Source organism: Marmota flaviventris, chromosome 1 (assembly GCF_047511675.1).
Source record: "Marmota flaviventris isolate mMarFla1 chromosome 1, mMarFla1.hap1, whole genome shotgun sequence".
NCBI classification, from domain to species: Eukaryota; Metazoa; Chordata; class Mammalia; order Rodentia; family Sciuridae; genus Marmota; species Marmota flaviventris.
Window position 1 is genome coordinate 57,950,965 of NC_092498.1, and position 13,938 is coordinate 57,964,902.

General features: G+C 38.6%; 1 long non-coding RNA gene and 1 pseudogene across 2 annotated transcripts in view; both read left to right on the plus strand.

Moving 5' to 3' along the window:
• LOC114085205 (transmembrane protein 126A pseudogene) overlaps positions 1–13,251 on the plus strand; it is a 28,532-nt pseudogene extending 15,281 nt beyond the window's left edge.
• Positions 1–13,938, plus strand: part of LOC139706024 (uncharacterized) — an 82,398-nt gene that overhangs the window by 16,378 nt on the left and 52,082 nt on the right. The gene's annotated exons all lie outside the window — the stretch shown is intronic.

The window sequence follows — 13,938 nt, forward strand, 5'->3', positions numbered from 1 at the left end:
GTGGCTCAGGCCTGTAATGTGGGCCACTCAGAAGCATGTGGCAGGAAGATCATTAGAGGCCTGCCTCAGAAATTTAGTGAGGCCCTAAGCAACTTAGTGAGACTCTGTTTTAAAATACATAAAAGGACTGGGGGTATAGCTCAAAGATAAGTATCTTGGGGTTCAATCCCTAGTCCCCCTCAGAATAAGAGAAATCCTAGTTTTTATTAAGTTCCTTTCATGACAGTAGCTGTCTGTGCTTGTGATAATTTATAGAGCAGTGATAAAGAGTTAAACATACAAGGGGTTATTATTTCCCATGAGAAAGAAAAAACTACAAATTTGTGACTCCATGATCCACTGAGTCTTGAAATATTGAGGGATAGTTAGAACTTTTCCCTTCCCATTGTTTATTTTGTTTTCAGTTGCTTTCTACAAAACGCTGCAGGGCTCCAAATCCTTGTTCCTTCAGACAATATTCTCAGTGACCCATAACTGAGTCTAAATGATACTATCAGTAACCACAATTTACACTAGGAGGTAAAATTATTGGGTTCCCACACCAGCTACCTTTTTCTTTAACTCATCTTTTTGAGGTTGAATGGAAAAGTTTATATGAAGTTTAGAAATATTATCTAAATATATTCTGTGATGATAAAGGTTAGAAAAGCATTTAGGTTTGAGGCTGCAGTGATTGAGAAAGACATATGGAGTTACACATTTTTTGTAATATAAAAATTCTTAAGTTATATATCCCAATAAAAATGTAAAAATAATGAAATGACGGCTGGGAGTGTGGCTCAGTGGTAGAGCACTTGCCTGGCATTTGAGAGGCCATGGGTTCACTCCCTAGCCCTGAACAAGAAAAAAAAAAATTAATGATGTAGAAAGATGGACATATAATATATACAAGATAATCCCGTTTTGCCAAAAAAAAAAAAAAAGTTATTGTATGTACATGAAAATAATTTCCTCTGGCAGGCATGGTGCTACACACCTATAATCCCAGCAGTTCAGGAGGATCACAAGCTCAAGGCCAGCCTCAGCAACTTAGCAAGACCCTGAGCAACTTAGTGAGACCCTGTCTCAAAGTGGGCTGGAAATGTAGCTCAATGGTAAAACAGCCCTCAATGCCAAAAAATATAAATAAATAATAATTTCCTCTGGATATTGAGAGCTATTGGAATAATGAATATTTTGTCATTGTTTTTCTATTTAGATGGGGTTGGGGGTCTGGCTTTGTTTTCCCAGGCTGGCCTCTACTCACAATCCTCAACTTCTGTCTCCCAGCAACTGGCATTACAAATATGCCACTATACCCTAATGATAAATAAGAATTTTATTACTTTTTATTTTTAATACATTCTGGAGTAATAATGTATTACTTTGAAATAATGGAAACAATAAAAGTTACTTTGTAAATCTTTGTTACAAGAAATGGGTATTCTGTTAACTTCTCAATTTTTGTAGAGGAAAATAATGTAATTTTGTTAAATGAATAAATAGAAATCTTTAAAAACTGGAGTTACCTCTAAAAGATGTTATGTTGTCTTTGGAGTTTGAGGACAAGGTATTATTTCTTTCATTTTATTATCTTGCATTTTTTTTCTTTCAAAAAAAAAATGCATGTTTTACTTTGCTAAAATAAAAGATGAAACAAAATGTGTCTCAGTGTAGTATTTTAAAATTTATTTTCATCCTGGTTACCCTACCCTTTCCCTTTGCCACTCAGCAGGCAGATCAAAGAAAACACCTAGTGAAAGACAATTTGAGTAACAGTCATATCAAGTAGAGACAAATTGTGAATTGCTCAATATAAAGCATGATGTTTTGTTTTTCTTCCCTTTCCTTTTTTTTTTAATTGAGGAGTGGGTATATAGCTTCTCAGTTCATATAAACTACATTATACCCTTTACTCTTATGAGGGCCTTTTTAATCAAAACAGTTGTCACAGTTTGTATATTCAGTGCCCTCTAGTGCATTATTTTTGAATTACAAAAGCATAATTTATCCTTGCTAAGCTGGTAGGAAAAAAATGTAAACTTCAGTCCATCTTTCCACTGTGATTTATTTTCCTAAGAGACCTATCTACACCTACATGCCTTTTCTTAGCCAAGAGATGCAGTAGGCTGCAATTTTTCTCATCTGTAAAGTAAGCATGATAATCGTAAGTACCAGAGTTCCTCTGAAGCCAAATGAGTAAATACATGAAATGAGGTTGCCTGGCACATAGTAGGGGCTCAATAAATGCAAACTTTTTCGGGGGGAGTGTGTAGTGCTGATAATGGAAACCAGGGTCTTCGTTATGCTAGGCAAATGCTCTAATCCCAAGACCCTGATTGTTTTTCCAAATATAAATTCAGTCAATTCTATGCATGATTGAAGCCAAATAAACTCATCTTGGTTCAGGTGTCCTAATTATAATCTAGTTGGGGAGTGTAAGAGTAAGAGTAATCAGAAAGTAAAGAATAAAAGCCTAGAGATAGGGGCTGGGGTTGTGGTTCAGTGATAGAGCACTCGCCTAGCATGTGTGAGGCACTGGGTTCCGTCCTCAGCACCACATAAACAAAATAAAGGTATTGTGTCCATCTACAACTAAAAAAGATTTATTTTTTAATTATTATTATTTTTTTAGGTGTAGATGGACACAACACAATGCCTTTATTTTTATGTGCTGCTGAGGATCGAACATGGGTCCTGCCTGTGCTAGGCAAGTGCTCTACCGCTGAGCCACAATCCAGCCCCAAAAAAATCTTTAGAATTATCTCTAGACTTTTTTTAATCTAGTCCCATCTTACTGAGTCACTTCATGACAATTCTGAAGTCAGGGATCATGTTAAATTTCTGTGTATTCTTCCTGGTGCATATAATTGTGCACCCTCAACAATATTTCTTGTTTTAATATTCAAGATCTAACTTTAGTCCAGAGGATTTTGCAATAGAGTAACTTCTGAACAGGATCTGTGTTATCAATGTGCAAGAATAAAAGAAGTGTAAACCAAATTAATTTTCTCAAACAGCCACCAGTTAATCTTTTATTGAGCTTTTATTAAGGTCTAGACACTACCAAGCAATTTGCATATGTGACTTCTTACTTTCACAAACATTCAATAAAGGAAAGGGACTATCCCTGTTTTTCCATGGAGAAAGCTGTGCTGACACTGATAATAATTGATAGAGTCATACTTAAATCTGAACCTACCTCTTGGATCTACAAACATAACACTCCATCAGAAACTTTCCAAAGGAAGAACTTTTTAAGTTAAGCAGTTTTCAGAAGTGTATTCAAGGAGAATCTTAGCACTCTTCTCAAGCACCACACCAATAGTTTTAAGCCTGCTTTTTCAAGAAAGCCCTCCTATCCATCCTTGCCATAATGATAATTATCGTATTTATTTGGTATCTCACAGTTTTCAAAGGTGGTAGCTTATGTTTTCTAGAAACCCTTTGCATTTGTCATTAACTGAACCTCCAAGCTGGGAGCAAGTTCTTTTCTGTCAGAAGACTACAGCTGCTATTATTTACCCTCCAGGGGATGATAAAAAGCAAATCCCAAGCCTCAGAGCTGGGAACATGGAGCTCTGGCTGTGCAAGCATATAAAGAAATTTAGACAAAGGGGGAGGGGAGGCTCACATTCTGGCAATCCTGGTTGCATAGGGCCATAAGCTTTCCTGCTGGAAGCTGTACCACAGACCCAAAAGCTCCATCTGGGTTGGCAAAACTACATTCACCAGTCCTTGAATCAGCCGTTCCTATCTATGTGCTCATTGCCTGTTCCAAATGTCATCTCCTTTCATTGCTTTTCCTCCAACTTTCCTTCCTGACCCTCATCCTCAACCCTAATCAGTTCTCCTCTTTAAAAGCTTCCTCCTGGTTTACACCTTAACCTCTTTGAAGGATTGCAGAACCAAAGCTTGTGTGGGCTGAAGGTTATAAATCAAAGGCATAGACAGGCAGTGTTGGGGAGGAGACTCCCAAAGAGTAGAGAGGCAGCAACTTCAAAACAAATGGACTTCTTTCATCCCATTAGGATTTTGATTTTTAAGGTCTACTGTTGTGGAAGAGCATGTCACCATAAGCTAGGGTTTCTGGAACTTTGGGAAAAAGCAAAGCAGAAGTAGAGAGTTGCCCATATGTCTTCTGTAACAGTTTCAGCAAAACTGGCCTAAAGAAGCCTCAGTTTCTTCTTCAGCAGAATAGGTATCACATTTCAAAAGTGGCTTTAAAGCATAGTGGCATCAACCATCGATAGTTTATCCATAATTAGAAATTTCACCAAAGGACAGAAGAGGTCAGATTTTGAAAGAGCTGACTGAATGTCATTTAAGAAAAGTTTCCAGTTTTCCATCAACTGTGTTAATGGGGGAGATCCAAAAACAGAATTACACTGGGACTTTAATTTTCATTTGCATTTGGCATTATGAGGCATTTGAGTAATTAACATTTTAATATGGGCGGTGCCCATGGTTCTGGAAATTTACAACTGTTTACAGCCAATAACAAAGCTACTCATTGAAGATGTTGACAAGCCTAGAATGCTGTCAAATGATTTTTCCAGCCTCCGGACCAACTCTGCTTATTGAGGCCTGGAAACAAAATGGGTTTTGGCTTTAGATAGAGGGAGGTTTAAATCCTGATACTGCTTTGCAAATTTTTAGATTTCTCACTTGAAAAATAAAAAAAATAAAATCTTATTTTGTTGTATTTATTTTTTTAATTATTTGTTTTTTTGTTTTTGGTGTGTGTGTGTGTGTGTGTGTGTGTAGTACTAGGGATTAAACCCCAGAGGTGCTCTGCTACTGAGCTAAGTCCCCAGTCCTTTTCATTTTTTGTTTAGAGGCAAGGTCTCACTAGTATCGGCCCAGGCTGGCCTCCAACTTGTGACCCTCCTGTTTCAGCCTCTGGGGTCACTGGTATTACAGGTGCAAAAAATAGGGAAAATGAAATAATATCAAGTACCTTGACCATGGAATCAGAGAATGACCTTAGAAGTTGTGAGGGTATGCCCAAAGCCATGAAATATACGTAGAATTCAATCACCTAGTTCAACCTTCCCCCCACACCAGGGATTGAACCTGGGATGCTTAGCCACTGAGCCATCTCCTCAGCCCATTTTATATTTTGAGACAGGATCTCAGTCACTGAAGCTGGCTTTGAACTTGTGATCCTCAGTCTCCCAAGCCATATTATTTCAACTTCTAAGTAACTTGGATTGAGAACTTCTGTGAGTGGACCAGAGTTGCTAATTACTTGGGTTGGGAAAGCTATAGATCATAAAGGGGGCCCCAAAAGATCCAGGAAGATCACACCAGAATCACCTGCTAAAATCTCTGGCCGATGAGCAACCTCAACTCACATGGTAAACATATTTTATGTTCCAAAGACCCATCCAAAAAAATAAAAAATAAGTTGCTACTCAGTAGAGGACATGGCTACATGAATGGACACTGAAGTTTCTTAATAGATCCAGTCCAACACCTTGATTACAACCTGGTAAGAGGAAGGCCCTGAATTACAGGCACCAAGCAAACTATACCCCAGATTCCTGACTCAGAAACTGTGAGGTAAGTGTTTTAAGCTGGTTTACGAGAAGTTGCTGCTGTACGGTTTAGCCTTAGTTATTTTAACCTACCTTATGTGGTAATATATGAACAATTCTCGATTCTTTTATATTTATACCATATGGCAGATGTGGCCTTGAGTTTTCTACATTGCCTGAGAGGCCAGATGACAAGACGACTCATTTGGGTAGTCTTCCTACATGAAACCATTTACACCACATGCACAAATTCTGAATTGTGACTGTAGGAGAAGGGGTAATTAGAATCAGGCAGAAAGAACTGAACACTGCCTGAGCATCCATGATCTGAAAAAACAAGCTGAAGTTCTACAGTTTCCTTACCATCCCTGTGATATCACTTGTCCTGAATTAAAGAGTCATTCTTGATCACTGAGTAGATTTGGGTTTTAAGACCATAAACAGAAAGTTTGGTTAACTAATCGTACATTCTTTCCAAAGAGCATGTTTGTTTTCGAGTCAGGGAAGTCTGAGCAATATTCTGCTAAATGTTTAGCTCTGGTATTACTTAGGATACAGATTCAACCATTGTAACAAACAGATGCCAACACAGGGGCCCAGTTTCTTCTCTTGTGCTACCATCCTCAACATATGATTTCCATGTTACATGCTCCCACTCTCAACGCCCCAGCAGAAAGGGGGAAGGTAAAGACACACTCCTCTTTAAGAACAACAGTCTGGATGTTGCATACATTGCTTATCTTGTCTATGGCCTAGCTAGCTGGCTGGGAAACCCATAGTAATGTGTTGGGCTAACTTTCTATCTCTATAAGAGACCAGGTGTAACAGTGCCCACCTGTAGTTCCAGCTGCTTAGGAGGTTGAAGCAGAAAGATCACTTGAGCCCAGGAGTTTAGAAATTCAAGAAGTTGCTGCTTTATGGTTTATCCTTTCATTTTAATTTGTGCTGTGTGCTAATGCATGAACAATTATAATTATCAATACTTCATTTGAATTCATATACTATGGCTTGGCACAGTGGCACATGCCCATAATCCCAGTAATTTAGGATGCTGAGGCAGGGCCTCAATAATTTAGCAAGGCCCTAAGCAACTTAGCAAGACCCATCTCAAAATAAAAAGGGCTGGGGTTGTAGCTCAGTGGTAAAGTGCTCCTGAGTTTAAATTCCCATTATCAAAATGGGTACCACGTGGCACATGTGGCCTCAAGTTCTCTACATTGTCTGAAAGATCAGATGGGCAATATAGCAATGCCCCATCATGAAAAGAAAATGCATATTGAAGAATAACAGTTTCTGTCATGGTTCCCTTCCCATGGTTTTGACTACATACATACCTAATTAATAATTCAAAGTACTGAGCTAGAAGCCTACTGAGTTTATTATGTAAAGAAAATGTTAGCCAGGCCTAGTGATACATACCTATAATCCCAACTACTCAGGAGGCAGGAGAATTGCAAGTTTGAAGCTAACCTGCCCAACTTAATGAAAACCTGTCTCAAAATTTTAAAAAGGTTGGAGTTGTATCTCAGTGGTAGAGCACTTGCTTAGCATGTGGAAGGTCCTGGATTCAATCCCCAGTACTGCAAAAAAGGAAAGAAGGAAGAAAAGAAAATGATAAAAACTAGAGACGTTTTTATACTATTCATTATTTTTGGTTAGCAGAAAATATGAATCACTAAGAATTTAAGAATTACCATCATGAGACTCCATCACCCACTGATAATGATTTATGATTCTGATGCATTTTCTAATAAAAATGTATACATCCATAACACAGAATCTCCTGCTGGTGATTCACATTAAATGATAAATGGCCTATAGTATTGCGTATTGGATAGGGTGGGGAAAAGACTTTAACCTGTCATAACAAGTAAAAGAATATAGAAATTGAGAGATTTTGGGCTGGGATCGTGGCTCAGCGGTAGAGCGCTCACCTAGCACGGGAGGGACCCGGGTTCAATCCTTAGCACCACATAAAAATAAAGGCATTGTGTTGTGTCCATCTACACCTAAAAAATAAATGTTAAAAAAAAAGAAAGAAAGAAATTGAGAGATTTGTTTGGATATTAGTTCCACATTCTAAATGACTATAATGTGACCCTGAACAAATAACTAAAATTCTTTTTAAATTATTTTTTATTTTAATTTAACATTTACAGTACTGGGGATTGGACCCAGGGGAGCTTTACTGCTTGGCTACATCCCCAGCCCTTTTTATTTTGAGAAAGGGAGGGTCTCACTAAGTTGCTGAGGCTGGCCTCAAATTTGTGGTCCTCCTGCCTCAGCCTCTGGCATGCACCATGGCAACAGGCCAGTAACTAAAATTCTTAACGTTTTCATTTCCCATCTGTAAAATGGAAATTACTGTATTTGTCATAGGGGGCTAGACTACTGCAGTGTGCCACCATGCCCAGCTGAAAAATTACTTATATTTGGTGTTTCCAATCCCCATCCCCACTTTTAGATAATTATGAAAATCAATTATTCCTTCCTCTATCCCTTCAGGTATTCTTGGGCACCCACCATGTGGCCAGAATTGAGAAGGAAGGGCACATCAAAATGTTCTAAGAAATGTCAGCTGCAATACATTCATGAAGGGCTACTAGCAAGGGGTGGGTGCCAGCTGGTTGCCGTGCACACCTGTAATGCCAGCGACTCTGGAGGCCGAGGCAAGAGGATGAAATGTTTGAGGCCAGCCCTGGCAACTTAGAGAGACCCTGTCTCAAAAAATAAAAAGGACTGGGAATGTAACTCAGAGGTAAAATAACCTTGGTTCAAGCCTCAGTACTGAAAAAGAAACGGAAAAATAAAGAAGAGGCTGCCAACTGCCCATAGCATTCTTTTGGGGGACCGAGGCAGTGGATACTGGGGAATGAACCTAGGGCCTCCTGCAGGTGCTCTACCTCTGAACTATATTCCCAGCTCAAGATCTCCCTTCATACCTCTTCCCCAGAGCCAAGAGGAGTCAAAGCAGTCTGCTGGAGGATGCTGCCATTTTACCCTGCACCAGCTCCTCAGCCCTATCAGCCCGAACTCTACTAATGTACCAATCAGCATTTCCTGGTTTTATCTAATCTCTTCTATTTGCTCCACCCTCTGAGAAGGAAATAGGAAAACAGATTTGCAGAAGTTGGTAAAATCTAGTGTCAGAAGGCAGGGTTCCATTTCTAGATCCAAGAAAAACTTCCTGTTTTGTTAAGACTTTTCTTAGGAGCGGAAACTAGCTCTCTCAAATGAAAACCACAATTAATAATTCAATAATGTGTTCTGTGTATTTAGCAAGCCTAAAATACAAGAGGGGATTGGTGAAAAGAAACCATCAGCTGAACGCCCCCAACTGAGCAGAATTCCTCCTCACTTCCCCACCACCACTGCCTGAAGGAACAGGGACAACTAGGGGAGTAGAAAAGCATTTGGGACAACCTGGCAAAGTAACCCAGCAAAGCCTCAGTGGTCACTCAAGGACTGTTTTACTCAGATTGCTCATCCTTTATCCAGATGGAATTAAACTTTTACAAAACAAAACAAAACAGAAAAGCTGCTGTGTTGGCCTACAAATTAACCCCAGGATTGGTTCAACATATGAAGTTTATGTCTTGCTTTCCTTATGTAACCAATACAGCTGGTGGTAGAATAGGAAGTAGAGACAAGAGGATTCTATTCAAGAGCCCTGGATGACAGACATTTGGAGCTGTATTACTAGCGCTTAAGACCTCCACCATCCTGGCAATAGAAGAAGAAAATACGTGGAGAATTCACACCTGCACTTCTGTGCTTCAGCCTGGAAGTGACAGTTTCTCAGTGGTTATAAAAACAAACAGGGGGCTAGATAGATGGGAAAGCATATAAATATTTGGTAAGTAATAAATACCTCTTCCCTAGCATCCTTTGGGGGTTGGGGAAAGTGCATACTGGGGACTGAACCCAGGAGCTTTCTACCACTGGGCTATAGCTCCAGCCCTTTTTGAGACAGGGTCTCACTAGGTTACCTAGCCTGTCCCCAAATTTGTGATCCTCCTGCTTCAGCCTCTGGAGTTGCTGGAGTTTCAGGTGTGCACCACTATGCCTGACTTCCTAGCAGCCTTTTAACGCTTCAAGCATGCTACAACATGTTGTAGCAGCTCAGAATCCTAAAAGGATCACTTGTCTCATCTAAGGTTCTTTCTTATTTATTGAGCATCTTAACGTCTCTGGTCAAAAATAGCCTGCCCCATTTAAGGGTGGATTCTACATAAGGACTTCACTCTCAAAAGTTTCTCTCTCTCTCTCTATTTTTTTTTTTTTTTTTTTTTACCTAATTAGCTAGTCCACAGGAACTAGCAGTTCAGCATGATCTCACAGAATGTTGTTGGGAGACTGACACAGCTTGGTATCCCTGGAAGCATGGATTGATCAGTCACTGGAATCAAAGCTAGTTATTTTTTTTTTTTTTAATCATGGAATTGTAGGCCATCCACATGTAATTCAACTTAAATGACAACATAAAACTGAAGAATTGTTCTCTGAAGGATAGTTGACCAAAATTGTTTCAAATACATTATGATTCAAGCCTCCTCTTGCAAGAATTGACTCATGTTTGATTCTAGGCCAGTGTCTTCATGCCCAGGGAGGATTCTCTGTACTCATAATAATTACTAATTAGTTATATACACAGTCATACACCTATGATGAAGTTCTCATGAACAAACTTGTATGCCCTTACCAGGAAGCAAAAAGATTCACTTTCTGTGTGATAGCTCATCCAGTTCTTAAATGTATCTGCCTTCCCCTCTTGCTCCTTCCTTTGGGAACATTTTGTCATTCACCAAAAAGGCAGGAGAGAGCAAGGGAAATACAGATGAGTAGGAAGCTTACTGACTTCACAGGGCGGTTCTCAGTCACTTTGTTTTACTTGGCCTGCTTCAGAGTTGTTTGGGGACACATGAGGTTCTCCTACCATGAGGCCCTTTCCAGACCTGGTTTCCCCTTGGAATGACACATTATCCTTCCTTCAAATGTGGCAATTGTAAATTCCTGCCTGGGGAGCAGCAATTGCTTTGAATTACACACTATTTGAATAACCCAGTATGGAATTAACAAGGCCTCATTGTTCTTCAGTACTTTATTGAAATCTGCTATAGTAATTTCTGGTGACATTATATTCCCCTGCCTTGCATTTGACTATGAAAAGGAACAGTTTTTTTTCCTCCACATTGTAATTGGTTATTTTTAATTTTATATGTAATAAAACTTCTTTTTACCATTTTATCAACACTGAACAGGAAGAAATAATAGTATCGGGGTTTTTCATTTCACTTTTTTCTTTCCATTTCCCTCTCTTTGGCATCTCTGATATGATCCCTCACCTTAAAAGTTTCTCAAATTTGGGGTGTCCAAAATAGTACTTCATGACTGCCATATACACACAGTATATCCACACAATTTAGGATTCTCCCCCCTTACAATTTGAGTATATGCTCTTTCTTAAATAGACCTCAGGAGCACCAAATCAATCAATAATCATCCCTGGCTCATGACACACTCATCATTGGTCTAGAATGCTATCTTAAATGTGTTTTTATGACAACTCAAGACAAACAATCTAGATTTACTCTTTAAATTAAAAACAATTATATGGGTGAAGTGACACATAGCTAGTTACAGCGACTCCTGAGGCTGGGGCAGGAAAATCATTTGAGCCCCCAAATTGAGGAAGCCTGGGCAACAGTAAAATGCTATTTTTTGTTTGTTTTGTTTTCTTTCTCCTAGTACTATGGATTGAACCCAGAGGCCCTCTACCACCTGAGTTACATCCCCAAGTCCTTTTTAATTCTCTTTTTAATTTTGAGACAGGGTCTCAAAAATTTGCTAAGACTGGCCTCAAACTTGCAATCTGGCCAAGCATGGTGGCACACACCTGTAATCTCAGCAGCTGGGGACAGGAAGATCGAAAATTCAAAGCCAGATGCAGTAATGGCAAGGCACTAATCAACTCAGTGAGACCCTGTCCCTAAATAAAATACAAAATAGGACTGGGGATGTGGCTCAGTAGTTGAGTGCCCCTAAGTTCAATCCTCGGTACCCACCCCCCCACAAAAAAACCCAAAAAACTGGCAATCCTCCTGCCCCACTCTCCCAAATCACTGGGATCATAGGCATACCACCATGTTCAACTAAGACCCCATTTCTTTAAATTAAAATTTTTTCAAAAAGTTTCTCACTTGTAAATTGTTTAATCATCTGCAGATAAAACTTAACAACCAATAGTAAATCTACCAAGATTTACTTCCTAACTAAAATTATTTGTAACAGAATCAAAATTGAATCTGTCTATAATGACAAAGTCTAAAAGTAAGATCAATAAAAATGTTGAAATCAAGATGTAACAAGGCTTTAAGTAATCACATTTTGATTAGACTTTTATAAAGGTTAGAATAGACCCTTATAAAGGTTTCTGATTGAGAGAATGTGAATCAGAGTATTAGGGCCATCATGGAATCTTGTAGCCCAGTGAAGTCTAATAAAATAAAGGTCATGAAGATAAAAGCCAACTTGCAGCCAAAATAACTACTGAGAAAATTTCATACCCCATTAATAGGTAATGAAGTAAAATCTATACACCACTGAATAAAACTATAAATTCTGCTTAATAATATAAAATTTTAGGCCTACATTGCTTTTACTCCCCCAGAAAATGTTTTTCAAATCTGAAAAGGAATAATCTTAACTCATTTGTCCCCAACAACTTCTCAGATCTTGTGCCTAGGTTGAAATTTTTGTGTCAGGAGAATTGGGAGATATTTTTGATAGTTATACTATCAGAAGTATAATGATTTTTTTCTTATTTACTGAACCCAGAGGTGCTTTACTATTGAGAGACAACCTCAGCCCTTTTTTGTTTTTTACTTTGAAATAAGGTCTTACTAAGTTGCCTAGTCTAGCTTCCAACTTATGATCTTCCTGCCTCTGCCTTCCATGTAGCTGGGATTATAGGGATATTCTCCTGTGCCTGCCTAATAAATTTTTTAAAAAAAATCTTGAGATGGTGGAAGATGGCTGTGCCGGGAGGGGTGGAATAAAGGTTATATCTTAAGCCCTAGCCTGTTAGCAGAAGAACTGGAGAGGCGCCAGCTGTTGAGAGGAGAATAATAGGGTCAAGATAGAAAACTATAAACCACATGATACTATCAAGGAAAATTCAGTTTTTGATATGATAGCCAGAAAAATTGAACAACTACTAGAAGCAGAAAGGAATCTACTTGAACATGGATCCACATACATTGGACTTAATGCTGCTCTCTGTGGCCTAATAGCAAACAGTCCTTTCCAGCACATCTTACACATAACACAGGCCGGAATAGCTGCTGGCTTACCAATAGCAGTTCTCCCATTTTGACAGTGAATGCATCTTTCAAAGGTTTTGTAGGTTTACCTTTGAATATAGGTGATTTGAATTGTGAAAACTGTACCATGACACAGGTTGGACTTGTTGGTTTTGTTTTAGGAGGTCTATACCCTATGTTCTTGGCTATGACTATAAATGGTGGCCTAGCAGCCAGGTATCAATCAGCCCTGCTACCAGACAAAGGAAACACCTTAATTTACTGGATTAAAATTTCTAAGCCTATCTTCAGAAAAATATTATTTCCCATTTTACTTCAGACTATGTTGGCAGCATAGTCTAGGATCTAGACCATATAAAGTACTTATAAAGGCCCTTCAGTTACCTCAACCTGGCCTAGAAATTCACTGATTTCGAGCAATGTCTCCTAATGTTAAAAATAAACATAAACTTGTAATTTATCTTAAGAGGTATGATTCTGGGGCTGTGGCTGTGGCTCAGTGGCAGAGCACTTGCCTAGCATGTGTGAGGCACTGAGTTCGATCCTCAGCACCACATATAAATAAATTTAAAAAAAAAGGTACATCAACAACTAAAAAATATTTAAAAAAAAGAGAGAGTTATAATTCTGGGACCTACAACAAAAGGCTACACACAGAGCAACAAAGATTGGACTCCAGATGCCCACTTAATACATTAAGCATTGAATTTGGACTGTAATATTAGAAAAAAATACAGAAATTTTCAATGAAGAGTTTACAAAGTCAAACAGGAAAATTAAAACAAAAATTGATATAGCAAAAAAAAATCTTTAGATGGTGATCATGAATGCTTTAAAAAAAAAAAAAGTCTGTAATCTGTACTGAAAGGATTTTATCCTATACAGTTGCATGCCAGCTTCTCCCATTTCCAAACCAGAGGCTTTCTTTGAAGAATTTCCTATTAGAAAAAAATTATTGACAGCAGCCATGAAGTGGTCATGGCTGCTGTCAATAATTTCATTAGCAAGGAGATAGATTGAAACAAGTTCCCTAAAGGAATTATCTCTAAATTGAGGTGTAGATGAAATCTAGTGGCACACAAATGAAGCTGGATGAG